The sequence below is a fragment of the Anomaloglossus baeobatrachus genome, unplaced genomic scaffold, assembly GCF_048569485.1.
Source record: "Anomaloglossus baeobatrachus isolate aAnoBae1 unplaced genomic scaffold, aAnoBae1.hap1 Scaffold_475, whole genome shotgun sequence".
Classification (NCBI taxonomy): Eukaryota; Metazoa; Chordata; class Amphibia; order Anura; family Aromobatidae; genus Anomaloglossus; species Anomaloglossus baeobatrachus.
Genome location: NW_027444094.1, coordinates 51918 through 64853, shown reverse-complemented (window position 1 = coordinate 64853; position 12936 = coordinate 51918). Strand labels below are relative to the sequence as shown.

At 46.8% G+C, this 12936-nt stretch overlaps 10 non-coding genes across 10 annotated transcripts; all 10 read left to right on the top strand.

Moving 5' to 3' along the window:
- Positions 1–919: 919 nt before the first annotated feature.
- LOC142281568 (U2 spliceosomal RNA) lies at positions 920–1110 on the top strand. The gene has a single exon (XR_012743640.1). It is a non-coding gene; the product is annotated as a U2 spliceosomal RNA (small nuclear RNA).
- Positions 1111–2227: 1117 nt separating this feature from the next.
- LOC142281567 (U2 spliceosomal RNA) lies at positions 2228–2418 on the top strand. Its single transcript, XR_012743639.1, has one exon. It is a non-coding gene; the product is annotated as a U2 spliceosomal RNA (small nuclear RNA).
- A 1117-nt stretch (positions 2419–3535) lies between these two features.
- LOC142281566 (U2 spliceosomal RNA) lies at positions 3536–3726 on the top strand. Its single transcript, XR_012743638.1, has one exon. It is a non-coding gene; the product is annotated as a U2 spliceosomal RNA (small nuclear RNA).
- Positions 3727–4843: 1117 nt separating this feature from the next.
- Positions 4844–5034, top strand: LOC142281565 (U2 spliceosomal RNA). Its single transcript, XR_012743637.1, has one exon. It is a non-coding gene; the product is annotated as a U2 spliceosomal RNA (small nuclear RNA).
- Positions 5035–6151: 1117 nt separating this feature from the next.
- Positions 6152–6342, top strand: LOC142281563 (U2 spliceosomal RNA). Its single transcript, XR_012743636.1, has one exon. It is a non-coding gene; the product is annotated as a U2 spliceosomal RNA (small nuclear RNA).
- A 1117-nt stretch (positions 6343–7459) lies between these two features.
- LOC142281562 (U2 spliceosomal RNA) lies at positions 7460–7650 on the top strand. Its single transcript, XR_012743635.1, has one exon. It is a non-coding gene; the product is annotated as a U2 spliceosomal RNA (small nuclear RNA).
- A 1117-nt stretch (positions 7651–8767) lies between these two features.
- LOC142281561 (U2 spliceosomal RNA) lies at positions 8768–8958 on the top strand. Its single transcript, XR_012743634.1, has one exon. It is a non-coding gene; the product is annotated as a U2 spliceosomal RNA (small nuclear RNA).
- Positions 8959–10075: 1117 nt separating this feature from the next.
- Positions 10076–10266, top strand: LOC142281560 (U2 spliceosomal RNA). Its single transcript, XR_012743633.1, has one exon. It is a non-coding gene; the product is annotated as a U2 spliceosomal RNA (small nuclear RNA).
- Positions 10267–11383: 1117 nt separating this feature from the next.
- On the top strand, positions 11384–11574 carry LOC142281559 (U2 spliceosomal RNA). Its single transcript, XR_012743632.1, has one exon. It is a non-coding gene; the product is annotated as a U2 spliceosomal RNA (small nuclear RNA).
- A 1117-nt stretch (positions 11575–12691) lies between these two features.
- On the top strand, positions 12692–12882 carry LOC142281558 (U2 spliceosomal RNA). Its single transcript, XR_012743631.1, has one exon. It is a non-coding gene; the product is annotated as a U2 spliceosomal RNA (small nuclear RNA).
- Positions 12883–12936: the final 54 nt, after the last annotated feature.

The following is a 12936-nucleotide window of genomic DNA, read 5'->3' as shown; positions in this document are numbered from 1 at the left end:
ATTGAATGGAATAGATCCCTTTTGGACAAAGTGGAGTCAGATGCTGCAGTGACCACAGGTGTGAGAGGATCTACAATTGGCATCTGGTGTTATCTCTCTGCTTCCACTCCAAATAAAGTTACCTGTTGTTACCTGAACGTCAAATACTAAGAATGGGCGGCCTATGAAAGAATTAGTACTTTCATTAAGTATACTAAACCGGCTAATTGGGAATAGACAAACTGTAAAAAGCCCTCTGAGAAAGCCCCTCTCTAACCTTTGTTAGTAAGCTTTTCTGTAGCCTGCCTGTTGATGTATTTTCGGTTTGAACAGTGCACAACATGAAGAGACGGAACACTGGCGGCTTGTCACAATGCCCCCCGATGACATCACAATAGCGCTGCTGCCTAGAAAACAAGCTGCGCAGAAGAAGTTGTTCTTTGGGTGGGAGGGTGGGCTAGTGGAAGGAGGGGGCAATCTCTTTTTTTCCCGGGTGGTAGGGGGATGACAGGAGAAGGGAAGCGGGTGGTGAGAAAGGTACAGAGGGCAGGGTTTGGGGGCTGGGAAGGAAAGGGAAAAGATTAGGGTTTGGGGATGATGAAAGGGCTTTCTACGGGTAAGGATGGCAAAGGGTGGCAGTGACGGAAAGTCAGGCAACCTGTCCTGTCCGTCTTTTTGTATCGTGAATTGGAAAGACTGCAAGGGGGAGGGGAGTTGCTTGCGCCCTAAAGGAGGAGTTATTCAGATTCATTGCAGTGGGCGGCGGCTGCAAAACGCACCATTCTTCTTGTTTTTGCTCTGCAAAGCAGCCTTTTCAAGGGTTGGCTTGGGTGACAAAATGTATTGTGTAGGCGTGGGTTTGTCTCCCTCTCGCTCTCTCTCCCTAAGATGTGTCCGGCATAGGCCAGGGTGCCACTCGAGGCCCAAACCAATTCTGGTTATCGCTTCTCGGCCTTTTGGCTAAGATCAAGTGTAGTATCTGTTCTTATCAGTTTAATATCTGATACGTCCCCTATCTGGGGACCATATATTAAATGGATTTTTAGAACAGGGAGATGGAAAAAGAGCTTGCTCTGTCCACTCCACGCATTGACCTGGTATTGCAGTACCTCCAGGAACGGTGCACCCCTTCTTAACCCAGTTTCCAAAAGCAGAACTCGATTCACCTGATTCATATTAGCCCGATTAGCGAATTGAAATGAATTTTTATCTAACACACTTTTTACTTGCTTTATTCATCCAAATAGCAAACTCATCACCACTCAACTTCACCAACTCTGCTATGTCCCGTGCAGTATCTTGTTGTCAGTCTAATCTAGATCATGTGTAATTGAATGGAATAGATCCCTTTTGGACAAAGTGGAGTCAGATGCTGCAGTGACCACAGGTGTGAGAGGATCTACAATTGGCATCTGGTGTTATCTCTCTGCTTCCACTCCAAATAAAGTTACCTGTTGTTACCTGAACGTCAAATACTAAGAATGGGCGGCCTATGAAAGAATTAGTACTTTCATTAAGTATACTAAACCGGCTAATTGGGAATAGACAAACTGTAAAAAGCCCTCTGAGAAAGCCCCTCTCTAACCTTTGTTAGTAAGCTTTTCTGTAGCCTGCCTGTTGATGTATTTTCGGTTTGAACAGTGCACAACATGAAGAGACGGAACACTGGCGGCTTGTCACAATGCCCCCCGATGACATCACAATAGCGCTGCTGCCTAGAAAACAAGCTGCGCAGAAGAAGTTGTTCTTTGGGTGGGAGGGTGGGCTAGTGGAAGGAGGGGGCAATCTCTTTTTTTCCCGGGTGGTAGGGGGATGACAGGAGAAGGGAAGCGGGTGGTGAGAAAGGTACAGAGGGCAGGGTTTGGGGGCTGGGAAGGAAAGGGAAAAGATTAGGGTTTGGGGATGATGAAAGGGCTTTCTACGGGTAAGGATGGCAAAGGGTGGCAGTGACGGAAAGTCAGGCAACCTGTCCTGTCCGTCTTTTTGTATCGTGAATTGGAAAGACTGCAAGGGGGAGGGGAGTTGCTTGCGCCCTAAAGGAGGAGTTATTCAGATTCATTGCAGTGGGCGGCGGCTGCAAAACGCACCATTCTTCTTGTTTTTGCTCTGCAAAGCAGCCTTTTCAAGGGTTGGCTTGGGTGACAAAATGTCTTGTGTAGGCGTGGGTTTGTCTCCCTCTCGCTCTCTCTCCCTAAGATGTATCCGGCATAGGCCAGGGTGCCACTCGAGGCCCAAACCAATTCTGGTTATCGCTTCTCGGCCTTTTGGCTAAGATCAAGTGTAGTATCTGTTCTTATCAGTTTAATATCTGATACGTCCCCTATCTGGGGACCATATATTAAATGGATTTTTAGAACAGGGAGATGGAAAAAGAGCTTGCTCTGTCCACTCCACGCATTGACCTGGTATTGCAGTACCTCCAGGAACGGTGCACCCCTTCTTAACCCAGTTTCCAAAAGCAGAACTCGATTCACCTGATTCATATTAGCCCGATTAGCGAATTGAAATGAATTTTTATCTAACACACTTTTTACTTGCTTCATTCATCCAAATAGCAAACTCATCACCACTCAACTTCACCAACTCTGCTATGTCCCGTGCAGTATCTTGTTGTCAGTCTAATCTAGATCATGTGTAATTGAATGGAATAGATCCCTTTTGGACAAAGTGGAGTCAGATGCTGCAGTGACCACAGGTGTGAGAGGATCTACAATTGGCATCTGGTGTTATCTCTCTGCTTCCACTCCAAATAAAGTTACCTGTTGTTACCTGAACGTCAAATACTAAGAATGGGCGGCCTATGAAAGAATTAGTACTTTCATTAAGTATACTAAACCGGCTAATTGGGAATAGACAAACTGTAAAAAGCCCTCTGAGAAAGCCCCTCTCTAACCTTTGTTAGTAAGCTTTTCTGTAGCCTGCCTGTTGATGTATTTTCGGTTTGAACAGTGCACAACATGAAGAGACGGAACACTGGCGGCTTGTCACAATGCCCCCCGATGACATCACAATAGCGCTGCTGCCTAGAAAACAAGCTGCGCAGAAGAAGTTGTTCTTTGGGTGGGAGGGTGGGCTAGTGGAAGGAGGGGGCAATCTCTTTTTTTCCCGGGTGGTAGGGGGATGACAGGAGAAGGGAAGCGGGTGGTGAGAAAGGTACAGAGGGCAGGGTTTGGGGGCTGGGAAGGAAAGGGAAAAGATTAGGGTTTGGGGATGATGAAAGGGCTTTCTACGGGTAAGGATGGCAAAGGGTGGCAGTGACGGAAAGTCAGGCAACCTGTCCTGTCCGTCTTTTTGTATCGTGAATTGGAAAGACTGCAAGGGGGAGGGGAGTTGCTTGCGCCCTAAAGGAGGAGTTATTCAGATTCATTGCAGTGGGCGGCGGCTGCAAAACGCACCATTCTTCTTGTTTTTGCTCTGCAAAGCAGCCTTTTCAAGGGTTGGCTTGGGTGACAAAATGTCTTGTGTAGGCGTGGGTTTGTCTCCCTCTCGCTCTCTCTCCCTAAGATGTGTCCGGCATAGGCCAGGGTGCCACTCGAGGCCCAAACCAATTCTGGTTATCGCTTCTCGGCCTTTTGGCTAAGATCAAGTGTAGTATCTGTTCTTATCAGTTTAATATCTGATACGTCCCCTATCTGGGGACCATATATTAAATGGATTTTTAGAACAGGGAGATGGAAAAAGAGCTTGCTCTGTCCACTCCACGCATTGACCTGGTATTGCAGTACCTCCAGGAACGGTGCACCCCTTCTTAACCCAGTTTCCAAAAGCAGAACTCGATTCACCTGATTCATATTAGCCCGATTAGCGAATTGAAATGAATTTTTATCTAACACACTTTTTACTTGCTTTATTCATCCAAATAGCAAACTCATCACCACTCAACTTCACCAACTCTGCTATGTCCCGTGCAGTATCTTGTTGTCAGTCTAATCTAGATCATGTGTAATTGAATGGAATAGATCCCTTTTGGACAAAGTGGAGTCAGATGCTGCAGTGACCACAGGTGTGAGAGGATCTACAATTGGCATCTGGTGTTATCTCTCTGCTTCCACTCCAAATAAAGTTACCTGTTGTTACCTGAACGTCAAATACTAAGAATGGGCGGCCTATGAAAGAATTAGTACTTTCATTAAGTATACTAAACCGGCTAATTGGGAATAGACAAACTGTAAAAAGCCCTCTGAGAAAGCCCCTCTCTAACCTTTGTTAGTAAGCTTTTCTGTAGCCTGCCTGTTGATGTATTTTCGGTTTGAACAGTGCACAACATGAAGAGACGGAACACTGGCGGCTTGTCACAATGCCCCCCGATGACATCACAATAGCGCTGCTGCCTAGAAAACAAGCTGCGCAGAAGAAGTTGTTCTTTGGGTGGGAGGGTGGGCTAGTGGAAGGAGGGGGCAATCTCTTTTTTTCCCGGGTGGTAGGGGGATGACAGGAGAAGGGAAGCGGGTGGTGAGAAAGGTACAGAGGGCAGGGTTTGGGGGCTGGGAAGGAAAGGGAAAAGATTAGGGTTTGGGGATGATGAAAGGGCTTTCTACGGGTAAGGATGGCAAAGGGTGGCAGTGACGGAAAGTCAGGCAACCTGTCCTGTCCGTCTTTTTGTATCGTGAATTGGAAAGACTGCAAGGGGGAGGGGAGTTGCTTGCGCCCTAAAGGAGGAGTTATTCAGATTCATTGCAGTGGGCGGCGGCTGCAAAACGCACCATTCTTCTTGTTTTTGCTCTGCAAAGCAGCCTTTTCAAGGGTTGGCTTGGGTGACAAAATGTCTTGTGTAGGCGTGGGTTTGTCTCCCTCTCGCTCTCTCTCCCTAAGATGTGTCCGGCATAGGCCAGGGTGCCACTCGAGGCCCAAACCGATTCTGGTTATCGCTTCTCGGCCTTTTGGCTAAGATCAAGTGTAGTATCTGTTCTTATCAGTTTAATATCTGATACGTCCCCTATCTGGGGACCATATATTAAATGGATTTTTAGAACAGGGAGATGGAAAAAGAGCTTGCTCTGTCCACTCCACGCATTGACCTGGTATTGCAGTACCTCCAGGAACGGTGCACCCCTTCTTAACCCAGTTTCCAAAAGCAGAACTCGATTCACCTGATTCATATTAGCCCGATTAGCGAATTGAAATGAATTTTTATCTAACACACTTTTTACTTGCTTTATTCATCCAAATAGCAAACTCATCACCACTCAACTTCACCAACTCTGCTATGTCCCGTGCAGTATCTTGTTGTCAGTCTAATCTAGATCATGTGTAATTGAATGGAATAGATCCCTTTTGGACAAAGTGGAGTCAGATGCTGCAGTGACCACAGGTGTGAGAGGATCTACAATTGGCATCTGGTGTTATCTCTCTGCTTCCACTCCAAATAAAGTTACCTGTTGTTACCTGAACGTCAAATACTAAGAATGGGCGGCCTATGAAAGAATTAGTACTTTCATTAAGTATACTAAACCGGCTAATTGGGAATAGACAAACTGTAAAAAGCCCTCTGAGAAAGCCCCTCTCTAACCTTTGTTAGTAAGCTTTTCTGTAGCCTGCCTGTTGATGTATTTTCGGTTTGAACAGTGCACAACATGAAGAGACGGAACACTGGCGGCTTGTCACAATGCCCCCCGATGACATCACAATAGCGCTGCTGCCTAGAAAACAAGCTGCGCAGAAGAAGTTGTTCTTTGGGTGGGAGGGTGGGCTAGTGGAAGGAGGGGGCAATCTCTTTTTTTCCCGGGTGGTAGGGGGATGACAGGAGAAGGGAAGCGGGTGGTGAGAAAGGTACAGAGGGCAGGGTTTGGGGGCTGGGAAGGAAAGGGAAAAGATTAGGGTTTGGGGATGATGAAAGGGCTTTCTACGGGTAAGGATGGCAAAGGGTGGCAGTGACGGAAAGTCAGGCAACCTGTCCTGTCCGTCTTTTTGTATCGTGAATTGGAAAGACTGCAAGGGGGAGGGGAGTTGCTTGCGCCCTAAAGGAGGAGTTATTCAGATTCATTGCAGTGGGCGGCGGCTGCAAAACGCACCATTCTTCTTGTTTTTGCTCTGCAAAGCAGCCTTTTCAAGGGTTGGCTTGGGTGACAAAATGTCTTGTGTAGGCGTGGGTTTGTCTCCCTCTCGCTCTCTCTCCCTAAGATGTGTCCGGCATAGGCCAGGGTGCCACTCGAGGCCCAAACCAATTCTGGTTATCGCTTCTCGGCCTTTTGGCTAAGATCAAGTGTAGTATCTGTTCTTATCAGTTTAATATCTGATACGTCCCCTATCTGGGGACCATATATTAAATGGATTTTTAGAACAGGGAGATGGAAAAAGAGCTTGCTCTGTCCACTCCACGCATTGACCTGGTATTGCAGTACCTCCAGGAACGGTGCACCCCTTCTTAACCCAGTTTCCAAAAGCAGAACTCGATTCACCTGATTCATATTAGCCCGATTAGCGAATTGAAATGAATTTTTATCTAACACACTTTTTACTTGCTTTATTCATCCAAATAGCAAACTCATCACCACTCAACTTCACCAACTCTGCTATGTCCCGTGCAGTATCTTGTTGTCAGTCTAATCTAGATCATGTGTAATTGAATGGAATAGATCCCTTTTGGACAAAGTGGAGTCAGATGCTGCAGTGACCACAGGTGTGAGAGGATCTACAATTGGCATCTGGTGTTATCTCTCTGCTTCCACTCCAAATAAAGTTACCTGTTGTTACCTGAACGTCAAATACTAAGAATGGGCGGCCTATGAAAGAATTAGTACTTTCATTAAGTATACTAAACCGGCTAATTGGGAATAGACAAACTGTAAAAAGCCCTCTGAGAAAGCCCCTCTCTAACCTTTGTTAGTAAGCTTTTCTGTAGCCTGCCTGTTGATGTATTTTCGGTTTGAACAGTGCACAACATGAAGAGACGGAACACTGGCGGCTTGTCACAATGCCCCCCGATGACATCACAATAGCGCTGCTGCCTAGAAAACAAGCTGCGCAGAAGAAGTTGTTCTTTGGGTGGGAGGGTGGGCTAGTGGAAGGAGGGGGCAATCTCTTTTTTTCCCGGGTGGTAGGGGGATGACAGGAGAAGGGAAGCGGGTGGTGAGAAAGGTACAGAGGGCAGGGTTTGGGGGCTGGGAAGGAAAGGGAAAAGATTAGGGTTTGGGGATGATGAAAGGGCTTTCTACGGGTAAGGATGGCAAAGGGTGGCAGTGACGGAAAGTCAGGCAACCTGTCCTGTCCGTCTTTTTGTATCGTGAATTGGAAAGACTGCAAGGGGGAGGGGAGTTGCTTGCGCCCTAAAGGAGGAGTTATTCAGATTCATTGCAGTGGGCGGCGGCTGCAAAACGCACCATTCTTCTTGTTTTTGCTCTGCAAAGCAGCCTTTTCAAGGGTTGGCTTGGGTGACAAAATGTCTTGTGTAGGCGTGGGTTTGTCTCCCTCTCGCTCTCTCTCCCTAAGATGTGTCCGGCATAGGCCAGGGTGCCACTCGAGGCCCAAACCAATTCTGGTTATCGCTTCTCGGCCTTTTGGCTAAGATCAAGTGTAGTATCTGTTCTTATCAGTTTAATATCTGATACGTCCCCTATCTGGGGACCATATATTAAATGGATTTTTAGAACAGGGAGATGGAAAAAGAGCTTGCTCTGTCCACTCCACGCATTGACCTGGTATTGCAGTACCTCCAGGAACGGTGCACCCCTTCTTAACCCAGTTTCCAAAAGCAGAACTCGATTCACCTGATTCATATTAGCCCGATTAGCGAATTGAAATGAATTTTTATCTAACACACTTTTTACTTGCTTTATTCATCCAAATAGCAAACTCATCACCACTCAACTTCACCAACTCTGCTATGTCCCGTGCAGTATCTTGTTGTCAGTCTAATCTAGATCATGTGTAATTGAATGGAATAGATCCCTTTTGGACAAAGTGGAGTCAGATGCTGCAGTGACCACAGGTGTGAGAGGATCTACAATTGGCATCTGGTGTTATCTCTCTGCTTCCACTCCAAATAAAGTTACCTGTTGTTACCTGAACGTCAAATACTAAGAATGGGCGGCCTATGAAAGAATTAGTACTTTCATTAAGTATACTAAACCGGCTAATTGGGAATAGACAAACTGTAAAAAGCCCTCTGAGAAAGCCCCTCTCTAACCTTTGTTAGTAAGCTTTTCTGTAGCCTGCCTGTTGATGTATTTTCGGTTTGAACAGTGCACAACATGAAGAGACGGAACACTGGCGGCTTGTCACAATGCCCCCCGATGACATCACAATAGCGCTGCTGCCTAGAAAACAAGCTGCGCAGAAGAAGTTGTTCTTTGGGTGGGAGGGTGGGCTAGTGGAAGGAGGGGGCAATCTCTTTTTTTCCCGGGTGGTAGGGGGATGACAGGAGAAGGGAAGCGGGTGGTGAGAAAGGTACAGAGGGCAGGGTTTGGGGGCTGGGAAGGAAAGGGAAAAGATTAGGGTTTGGGGATGATGAAAGGGCTTTCTACGGGTAAGGATGGCAAAGGGTGGCAGTGACGGAAAGTCAGGCAACCTGTCCTGTCCGTCTTTTTGTATCGTGAATTGGAAAGACTGCAAGGGGGAGGGGAGTTGCTTGCGCCCTAAAGGAGGAGTTATTCAGATTCATTGCAGTGGGCGGCGGCTGCAAAACGCACCATTCTTCTTGTTTTTGCTCTGCAAAGCAGCCTTTTCAAGGGTTGGCTTGGGTGACAAAATGTCTTGTGTAGGCGTGGGTTTGTCTCCCTCTCGCTCTCTCTCCCTAAGATGTGTCCGGCATAGGCCAGGGTGCCACTCGAGGCCCAAACCAATTCTGGTTATCGCTTCTCGGCCTTTTGGCTAAGATCAAGTGTAGTATCTGTTCTTATCAGTTTAATATCTGATACGTCCCCTATCTGGGGACCATATATTAAATGGATTTTTAGAACAGGGAGATGGAAAAAGAGCTTGCTCTGTCCACTCCACGCATTGACCTGGTATTGCAGTACCTCCAGGAACGGTGCACCCCTTCTTAACCCAGTTTCCAAAAGCAGAACTCGATTCACCTGATTCATATTAGCCCGATTAGCGAATTGAAATGAATTTTTATCTAACACACTTTTTACTTGCTTTATTCATCCAAATAGCAAACTCATCACCACTCAACTTCACCAACTCTGCTATGTCCCGTGCAGTATCTTGTTGTCAGTCTAATCTAGATCATGTGTAATTGAATGGAATAGATCCCTTTTGGACAAAGTGGAGTCAGATGCTGCAGTGACCACAGGTGTGAGAGGATCTACAATTGGCATCTGGTGTTATCTCTCTGCTTCCACTCCAAATAAAGTTACCTGTTGTTACCTGAACGTCAAATACTAAGAATGGGCGGCCTATGAAAGAATTAGTACTTTCATTAAGTATACTAAACCGGCTAATTGGGAATAGACAAACTGTAAAAAGCCCTCTGAGAAAGCCCCTCTCTAACCTTTGTTAGTAAGCTTTTCTGTAGCCTGCCTGTTGATGTATTTTCGGTTTGAACAGTGCACAACATGAAGAGACGGAACACTGGCGGCTTGTCACAATGCCCCCCGATGACATCACAATAGCGCTGCTGCCTAGAAAACAAGCTGCGCAGAAGAAGTTGTTCTTTGGGTGGGAGGGTGGGCTAGTGGAAGGAGGGGGCAATCTCTTTTTTTCCCGGGTGGTAGGGGGATGACAGGAGAAGGGAAGCGGGTGGTGAGAAAGGTACAGAGGGCAGGGTTTGGGGGCTGGGAAGGAAAGGGAAAAGATTAGGGTTTGGGGATGATGAAAGGGCTTTCTACGGGTAAGGATGGCAAAGGGTGGCAGTGACGGAAAGTCAGGCAACCTGTCCTGTCCGTCTTTTTGTATCGTGAATTGGAAAGACTGCAAGGGGGAGGGGAGTTGCTTGCGCCCTAAAGGAGGAGTTATTCAGATTCATTGCAGTGGGCGGCGGCTGCAAAACGCACCATTCTTCTTGTTTTTGCTCTGCAAAGCAGCCTTTTCAAGGGTTGGCTTGGGTGACAAAATGTCTTGTGTAGGCGTGGGTTTGTCTCCCTCTCGCTCTCTCTCCCTAAGATGTGTCCGGCATAGGCCAGGGTGCCACTCGAGGCCCAAACCAATTCTGGTTATCGCTTCTCGGCCTTTTGGCTAAGATCAAGTGTAGTATCTGTTCTTATCAGTTTAATATCTGATACGTCCCCTATCTGGGGACCATATATTAAATGGATTTTTAGAACAGGGAGATGGAAAAAGAGCTTGCTCTGTCCACTCCACGCATTGACCTGGTATTGCAGTACCTCCAGGAACGGTGCACCCCTTCTTAACCCAGTTTCCAAAAGCAGAACTCGATTCACCTGATTCATATTAGCCCGATTAGCGAATTGAAATGAATTTTTATCTAACACACTTTTTACTTGCTTTATTCATCCAAATAGCAAACTCATCACCACTCAACTTCACCAACTCTGCTATGTCCCGTGCAGTATCTTGTTGTCAGTCTAATCTAGATCATGTGTAATTGAATGGAATAGATCCCTTTTGGACAAAGTGGAGTCAGATGCTGCAGTGACCACAGGTGTGAGAGGATCTACAATTGGCATCTGGTGTTATCTCTCTGCTTCCACTCCAAATAAAGTTACCTGTTGTTACCTGAACGTCAAATACTAAGAATGGGCGGCCTATGAAAGAATTAGTACTTTCATTAAGTATACTAAACCGGCTAATTGGGAATAGACAAACTGTAAAAAGCCCTCTGAGAAAGCCCCTCTCTAACCTTTGTTAGTAAGCTTTTCTGTAGCCTGCCTGTTGATGTATTTTCGGTTTGAACAGTGCACAACATGAAGAGACGGAACACTGGCGGCTTGTCACAATGCCCCCCGATGACATCACAATAGCGCTGCTGCCTAGAAAACAAGCTGCGCAGAAGAAGTTGTTCTTTGGGTGGGAGGGTGGGCTAGTGGAAGGAGGGGGCAATCTCTTTTTTTCCCGGGTGGTAGGGGGATGACAGGAGAAGGGAAGCGGGTGGTGAGAAAGGTACAGAGGGCAGGGTTTGGGGGCTGGGAAGGAAAGGGAAAAGATTAGGGTTTGGGGATGATGAAAGGGCTTTCTACGGGTAAGGATGGCAAAGGGTGGCAGTGACGGAAAGTCAGGCAACCTGTCCTGTCCGTCTTTTTGTATCGTGAATTGGAAAGACTGCAAGGGGGAGGGGAGTTGCTTGCGCCCTAAAGGAGGAGTTATTCAGATTCATTGCAGTGGGCGGCGGCTGCAAAACGCACCATTCTAATTGTTTTTGCTCTGCAAAGCAGCCTTTTCAAGGGTTGGCTTGGGTGACAAAATGTCTTGTGTAGGCGTGGGTTTGTCTCCCTCTCGCTCTCTCTCCCTAAGATGTGTCCGGCATAGGCCAGGGTGCCACTCGAGGCCCAAACCAATTCTGGTTATCGCTTCTCGGCCTTTTGGCTAAGATCAAGTGTAGTATCTGTTCTTATCAGTTTAATATCTGATACGTCCCCTATCTGGGGACCATATATTAAATGGATTTTTAGAACAGGGAGATGGAAAAAGAGCTTGCTCTGTCCACTCCACGCATTGACCTGGTATTGCAGTACCTCCAGGAACGGTGCACCCCTTCTTAACCCAGTTTCCAAAAGCAGAACTCGATTCACCTGATTCATATTAGCCCGATTAGCGAATTGAAATGAATTTTTATCTAACACACTTTTTACTTGCTTTATTCATCCAAATAGCAAACTCATCACCACTCAACTTCACCAACTCTGCTATGTCCCGTGCAGTATCTTGTTGTCAGTCTAATCTAGATCATGTGTAATTGAATGGAATAGATCCCTTTTGGACAAAGTGGAGTCAGATGCTGCAGTGACCACAGGTGTGAGAGGATCTACAATTGGCATCTGGTGTTATCTCTCTGCTTCCACTCCAAATAAAGTTACCTGTTGTTACCTGAACGTCAAATACTAAGAATGGGCGGCCTATGAAAGAATTAGTACTTTCATTAAGTATACTAAACCGGCTAATTGGGAATAGACAAACTGTAAAAAGCCCTCTGAGAAAGCCCCTCTCTAACCTTTGTTAGTAAGCTTTTCTGTAGCCTGCCTGTTGATGTATTTTCGGTTTGAACAGTGCACAACATGAAGAGACGGAACACTGGCGGCTTGTCACAATGCCCCCCGATGACATCACAATAGCGCTGCTGCCTAGAAAACAAGCTGCGCAGAAGAAGTTGTTCTTTGGGTGGGAGGGTGGGCTAGTGGAAGGAGGGGGCAATCTCTTTTTTTCCCGGGTGGTAGGGGGATGACAGGAGAAGGGAAGCGGGTGGTGAGAAAGGTACAGAGGGCAGGGTTTGGGGGCTGGGAAGGAAAGGGAAAAGATTAGGGTTTGGGGATGATGAAAGGGCTTTCTACGGGTAAGGATGGCAAAGGGTGGCAGTGACGGAAAGTCAGGCAACCTGTCCTGTCCGTCTTTTTGTATCGTGAATTGGAAAGACTGCAAGGGGGAGGGGAGTTGCTTGCGCCCTAAAGGAGGAGTTATTCAGATTCATTGCAGTGGGCGGCGGCTGCAAAACGCACCATTCTTCTTGTTTTTGCTCTGCAAAGCAGCCTTTTCAAGGGTTGGCTTGGGTGACAAAATGTCTTGTGTAGGCGTGGGTTTGTCTCCCTCTCGCTCTCTCTCCCTAAGATGTGTCCGGCATAGGCCAGGGTGCCACTCGAGGCCCAAACCAATTCTGGTTATCGCTTCTCGGCCTTTTGGCTAAGATCAAGTGTAGTATCTGTTCTTATCAGTTTAATATCTGATACGTCCCCTATCTGGGGACCATATATTAAATGGATTTTTAGAACAGGGAGATGGAAAAAGAGCTTGCTCTGTCCACTCCACGCATTGACCTGGTATTGCAGTACCTCCAGGAACGGTGCACCCCTTCTTAACCCAGTTTCCAAAAGCAGAACTCGATTCACCTGATTCATATTAGCCCGA